Genomic DNA, 7500 nt, shown 5'->3' on the forward strand with positions numbered 1-7500 from the left:
TAGGGTTGAAGGTGGAGTCACCATGAACATCCACCTAAGCCTCCCTTTTAGTAAAGTGACTATTGATTCTACTTCGGCGTTTGTCACAAAAATTAATGGCACGTATCTGACTATATGTTCAGTTTACCGTTCACCTGATAATGTGATAATCTATGAGCTCTTTGCTCTTCAGGATAGTCTGCCACAAAATAAATTAATTTTAGGTGATTTTCATGTTCATCATACATTTAGGGGTTCCCTGCGAGCGGATGGTAGAGGTGAGCAAGTAGTTAAATTGATTAATGATTCTGATCTGGTCCTTCTGAACGATGGTAGTCCGATGCCTGTAGTATACAATTGACGACTCGTTGGGAAGCGATCACCTACCTAGTTTATTTGAATATTCATGTGACACAGTAAGAACGCCTTCAGCACCTTAATTTAACGTAAAAAGAGCAGACTGGGTCGCCTTCACAAGGAGCGTCCAGCTCGAACTTGTTGGAGAAAAAAATGATGAGAAAGTAAACAATATTCAGAATTCGATTTTAGAAGCAGCACTGCTATCCATTCCTAAGACTTCAACAGATAGCGTTAAGCATAGAGTTCAATGGTGGACACCAGATTCCCGCAGCGCGCTGTGCCAACGCAGTAGGGCCTACAGGCTTTTCAAAAATAACATCAATAATGAGAACTTTTGCAAATACAAACAAGCAAGAACAGGGCTCGTAGGATAATAAGACAATCAAAAAGAGACTCATGGCGGAGCTTTGTCTCTACAATTAACAGCAAGACATCAATATCAGAGGTTTGGTCCACTTGTCAATAAAATAAATAAGAAACAAAATATCTTTCAAAATTAAAAACTCCATTCACGAGGGAACCAATTTCGATTCACCAAGAGACATTGGTAATGCACTCGCCAGGCAGTTCTCTTATACAAGCAGCTCAGACAATTACCATCCCACATTCCCACATCAAGGAAGCGGCTGAGCTGCAATCTATTCACTTTGCCACGGGGGATGACTTTGATTACAATAAAGATCTAACAATGGATGAGCTTGTCCGAGCCCTAAAAGCCTGTAGAGGATAATCCCCAGGCCCCGATGAGACTCGATTTGAGATGATAAAGCATCTTAATAATGATGTCATGATTAAATTGCTAGAAGTGTACAATGAAATTTGGAAAAGCCACACTTTTCCAAACTCATGGCACTTTGCCCACATCATTCCCACACTGAAAGGGGGTAATCCCAGATTTGCCATCTCCTTCCGCCCAATTGCGTTGACAAGTTGCTTATGCAAGGTCAAGGAACGAAATGTTAACAGAAGGCTATTCTATTTCTTAAATTCCATTAATTTACTAGTTGACGAGTAGTGCGGCTTTCGAAAGGGACGCCAAACTCTTGATCAACTAGTAAAACTGGACAGTCATATTCAAGAGGCAATTGCCTTTTTTTTATTTTTATATATATATATAGAAAATATATAGAAAAAGCTTACGACATGACATGGCGATATGGCCTACTCAGAAAACTGTATGTTTTTGGATTACGTGGAAACTTGCCTTGTTTTATTCAAAATTTCATCTCTGACAGAACTTTTGCTGTCAGATTGCTTTCTGACAATGTCACTTTATAGGACATTTTTGTCCAGGAAAACGGGGTCCCACAATGAAGTGTCTTGTCACCAACATTATTTTTATGTATGATCAATGGCATCTTACCTGCTCCCCCTCGGAATCTTAGATACTCACTGTACGTTGATGATTGTGGATTATGGCATTCCAGCAGTAATGCAGAGTTTTTGGAGATCTGTATGAACTATGTTGGCAAAATCGCATCCAACTGGCACTGGATATGATTCATAACTGGGGCCTCCAGTGGGGTTTTTAGTTTTCCACAAGAGTGTTGGGGTATTTTTTTCACATAGGAAAAAGCCGAACATTGGGCATCTGACAACCACCCAACACTTATTCAAAATTCTGCTAAATTTCTGAGCCTACTGGAGTTCACAAGGAAATCCAGTAGGCTCAGGAAAGTCACATGAAAGGGAAAATAATTCAGAATAAAAGAAAAAGTGCGCGAAAAGGACGTCTCAGATTACTGGGCCTCCCTGCCCAGGGGTCAAAGCCCTCTGGGCTACCCTAGTATAGGAGAGGTGCGTGTCTGAGGTGGGGTGCTGACTACGCCTACTGTGGTCTCGTGTCCCCTGCAAAAGCAAGAAGGTGCCGGCAAAGCACTATAGAGTGAAAAAAAAAAAAAATCGGCAAAAATAGTTTTTACTCTACTTGAAATTACTTTAAGGAACTCAGAGGCAACAATGTCAAACGAGACGAGAGGCCCCGGGCCTTTGTATTTGTTGCTGTTGTGTTATAAACAATGTCTGCGCTCATCAAAATTTCATACACGAGTGGACGGTCCTTTGCTTCTTTCTTTCTTTGTTGGATTTCTTGGCTATCAACCAGCGGCATATGGCCAAGCTTATTAAGCCAATGGATCCTATTAATTATACCAATCGATATAAGGTCATAAAGTTATGTCTCCCTTAGAAAAGGGATTACTTTACTGATGATTCTTTCATTAGCTGATAATATATTTAATAATGTAAAATATTTTTTTATTTTTTTTATTCTAAGATAATTTTTGAATAGTCTGTGGTTTGCATATTTTGGGCATACTTTTAGCAGGTGATTTATGGTAAGGCTGGTGTTGCATTGGGGGCACTGAGGAGGGAAAGTTATATCTATATAGGGAGTGAGGAGGATGATTCTGGTGGCATTGACCCTGAGCCGGGCCAAGACCACCTCCTCCCTTCTTACTTTCCTATGGGATGTATCCCACAGTTTTATTTCTGGTTTGACTGCAGGTTGGCCCACTCCTTTGCCACAGGAGACGTATTTTTGCTTTTATTAGAGACACAAAACACCTGAGATCTGAACGAACTATGTCAATGTCCAGATCGCCAGTTAACCCGGTTAATTTGTCAGCCTGCTCATTGCCATGGATACCAGAGTGGCCTGATACCCGTATTAGCTTGACTAACTTGTTGGTACCATACACGGTGCGGGTGTATGATCGATAATGTGAATTGAAATTCATACTGCTGAATCATACATCGATCTTACTTGCTGAACTTTATGCTATTTATAAATCTATATATTTTGCACTATCGACGACCCACGATATAACAGTTATTTTTAAAGATTCATTAAGTTCACTTAAAGCCATAAAATCATTAGAAACCACGAAAAATGAATTACTGGGTAACATCATTCGTAAGCTACATGGTGCCAAAAAATCAATCAAGCTAATATGGGTACCAGGCCACTCTAGTACACATGACAATGAACAGGCTGACAAATTAGTCGGGTCAACTGGCGATCTGGACATCAACATAGTTAATACAGATCTCAGGTGTTTTATAGCAGAATTACTTTAATGGCCTACTCCCTCTTCATACCCTCGTTCCCCTCCCCCCGGTGCCCAAGACCCTGCCTGTACCAACATCAGAACCGAACTTCATGAACATGCCCAGAGCGAGCCATTCCGACCCTTACCGACGCTTTAATGGCCTTTCCCCTCGACTTTCAACGGTACCCAGGACCCTACTGGTAATTGCCTGTGCCGAGTTTTGACCTGCGCCCAGAAAGTAACGACAACAGTGAAGTGCCCCCAGAGCAAGCGATTCCGAACCTTATTGTTAAATACTTTATAACTACAAGTGCCCTAATATCTTGATTATACTCAAAATGTTTGTTAAAAATTCCTTATTCTCAATCACTATGTTTGTAATCATTACTGTTATTGATATTGTAGTTATCCAATGTTCATGATTTAATTGTTTAGTCATACCCAGTGTCCCTGACCCAACATGTGACCACAGGACCCCTACACTGCCATAAAGCAGAGAGTCTGTACTGACATTTCCTACCAAAATCTATGTTGCCATATTCTTATGTTAAGCGAATATTTCGTGAACCCCTCAAAATCTTAGAGAGCCGAAATCACTCTGACCTCAGCATTGGCTCGGTCAACACCTACAGCTCCCACAGCTCTGACCTAGAATAAATCCGAGGAACTCTGCCGATATTTTATTCACCCATCAGTTGTACTTGTTACAATTACAAACATACCATTTACGACATCAAACCTTTCATCAGACAATGAAAAAGCGAGATAGAATTTTATGACCTTATATAGATTGATATAATGAATGGGATCTATTGGCTTAACCTTGGCCACATGCCGTTGGTTGATGGCCAAGAAATCCAACAAAGAACGAAAGAAAGAAAGGGTATACAGGTGAGATAGGAGGACTAATAACTGACTCCTTGGTGACTAAGCATTTTTAGAACCATCTATGTGTCAATGTAATAGATAAACTTGTATTACATTGGACATAGCATGTATTCTTGCCATATGTGACGATTAGGTTAACCCAAAAAATGACGGGCAGCTACAGCTACATAGAAAATTATCGTTAGGAGGGGTGTCGAAATATTCAATAATGAACAGAACCTTATGTTACGGAAGGGTTGGTAATTTGGGTTCCAGAATTCCAATGGATTCACTATGAAGTTATCTTATTCCCAAAAACGATGGGATATACCTTGCAATATGCAGACAAGCTACAGGCCTTATGTGATACAAAAATAACTTGCGACGCGATTTTTTTTTTTTTTTTTGAAAGCACCAACGGTGCAATTGGCTTCACCGAAACAACAGGTAGGTAATGACAACATCCATCCCCTCCTACTTCCCTTCGCTCGATATTTCGAAGAAAGATATTTGTTTTAAAATAAATGAACGCTAAAACTTTTATAACTCATGCAGTGTTATCAATTAACAGATTTGAACCAGAGAATGTGATGGCGAGCAGGATCACCGAAGGGTTGTTTGGGTATATGCAGGCAAGTGGTGTCGAAGAGGCGACGGATGTTTGCCCTGGTTGATTTACTTGCAGCAAATATGTAGAAATCCTTGAGAGGTTTTCCTCCCAACAGTTAGGGCTATGGTGTTTCCTGACACGGATCCCTGCTATCTTCTTCAGCCCCATCCATATCAGCTGCGTTGTCCAAGATTGGTTTCGTGAATATCCCAACATCGCACTTCTGCCATATCCTCCTAGATCTCCCGATCTCATTCCACTTGAAAACGTTTGGGCATCCATGTCAAAATATATATATCAAGACCACACTCCTAATCGTGACGCTGTCGTGAATAATGTATTGCCTTCTATGCTGTGAGGAAGGCGTGCGTTGACAACCGAGTTAGTGGCGTCTATGTCTCGACGCTTGAACTGTTTTAGCATCAGGGGATAGGAACACAAATATTAAACGTGAATATATTACCAGTATCCTATATTCCTTGTTTTGACTTTAATGAAATATATATATATATATATATATATATATATATATATATAGTCATTAGGTAATATAATAACAATAAACCGTGCGAGTAGCACCTGTCTGACAATACCTAACACATGTCTTCTCTCGTATTATGACGACTGACCGAACATGAAAAAAATGTATAAGAAAGCTAATTGATAACTGACAAAGAATTATGCCATATTATAAATTACCTGTGAATTTATAGCCTCTTAATACGTGATTTACTAAAAGTAGCTGGAAATGAGGGGTAACAACGGTTTCCTAGCGTTATCAACTATATTTCAAAATGTTTCGTTGTTTGTGTCAGAATGTTTAGCATATTTTTCACAGAGTTTTCTGTGTAACTGTACTGTACATGCTATGCCCATATGAATTTACTTTATTGTTTTTACACATAGATGACTCCACTTGTACTAAATCTCCAATGCGCCAATTATGAGTACTACTTGTCTCACCTGTTTAATGTTAATAACATTATTGTAATTTCAATGTTTATAATGAAAATAAAATAATAGATATTGATGGCACTATTAGAAAAACATTTTTCACGGAAATTCACGAAAAGGTGAAATCAGGTAAGATCTAGCAGTTTACTAATTAACTCCTTTGTGGCTAAGCACTAGCAAACCAATCTATGTGCATAGACATTTCACAAATAAAAAACACACCATTATATATATATACATATATATATATATATATATATATATACTTATATACCTACATATATATGTATATGTATGTGTATATATACAAATATATATATACATATATATACATATATATACTTACATATACATATATATACTTGTATATACATATATGTACTTATATATATATATATACATATATATTGTATATATACAATATATATATATGCTTATATATCTACGTGTATATATGCATATATATGTATATATGTGTATATACACAAATATATATATACATATATACATGTATGTATATATATGTATATATACATATGTATATGTATTTATATACATATATATGTATTTATATACATACATATATATATATATCTATCTACCTATATATATTTATATATATGCATATATATATTTATATACACATATACATATCTTAACAATACAAGAGATGTATTTGACCGGTTTCGATTCTATCTTCGTCAGAAATACACGATAGAATCGTAACCGGTCAAATACATCTCTTATATTGTGAAGATATTAATTCTCATTCATACCTTTTCTACATCTGTCAACATGAATGCGGTTCATATATGGATATATATATGTATAAATATACATACATGTATATATTTATATATGTATATTTATATGTATTCATTTGTATATGTGTACATATATATACACATAAATATGTATATAGATATATATGTTTATGCATGTTGATATATATGTATATATATATGTGTATGTGTTACACACACACACACGCACACACACACACACACACACAAACACACACACACACACACATATATATATGTATATGTATATATACAGACATATACACAAAAGTATATATATATGTATATATACAGACATTTATACACAAACGTATATATATATATATTTATATATATATTTGTACGCATATGTACATATATATACATACATATATATGTGTGTGTATACATATATATATATATATATATATATATACATACACACACATATATACATATATATATATATTATACATATACACGTATATATGTGTATTTGTATACACACACACACACACACACACACACACACATTCAATATATATATTTATATATAACAATCTTCCCTGATCTGGCCTCGAACCTAGGTCACTCCGGGTATAAGACCGGAGGGCCAGTACTAAACCAACCATGCCACACGACCCACTAAAAGGAGTGTGCAACTAGGATCTAACTAGCTTCCATAGACATTACCTAACTACTCATATATGAGTAATCATAGCGAGGTTTTCCACACACTCGCCGTGGGCACTCGGTGGAAATTGATTTAGAAATTCGAAACCGAAGTCAGATATACTGAGGTATATATATGAAAGTTGGAATCCTAGTTGCACACTCCTTTTAGTGGGTCGTGTGGCATGGTTGGTTTAATACTGGCCCTCCGGTCTCATACCCGGAG

The sequence above is a fragment of the Penaeus chinensis genome, chromosome 7 (assembly GCF_019202785.1).
Source record: "Penaeus chinensis breed Huanghai No. 1 chromosome 7, ASM1920278v2, whole genome shotgun sequence".
In the NCBI taxonomy this organism is placed as follows: Eukaryota; Metazoa; Arthropoda; class Malacostraca; order Decapoda; family Penaeidae; genus Penaeus; species Penaeus chinensis.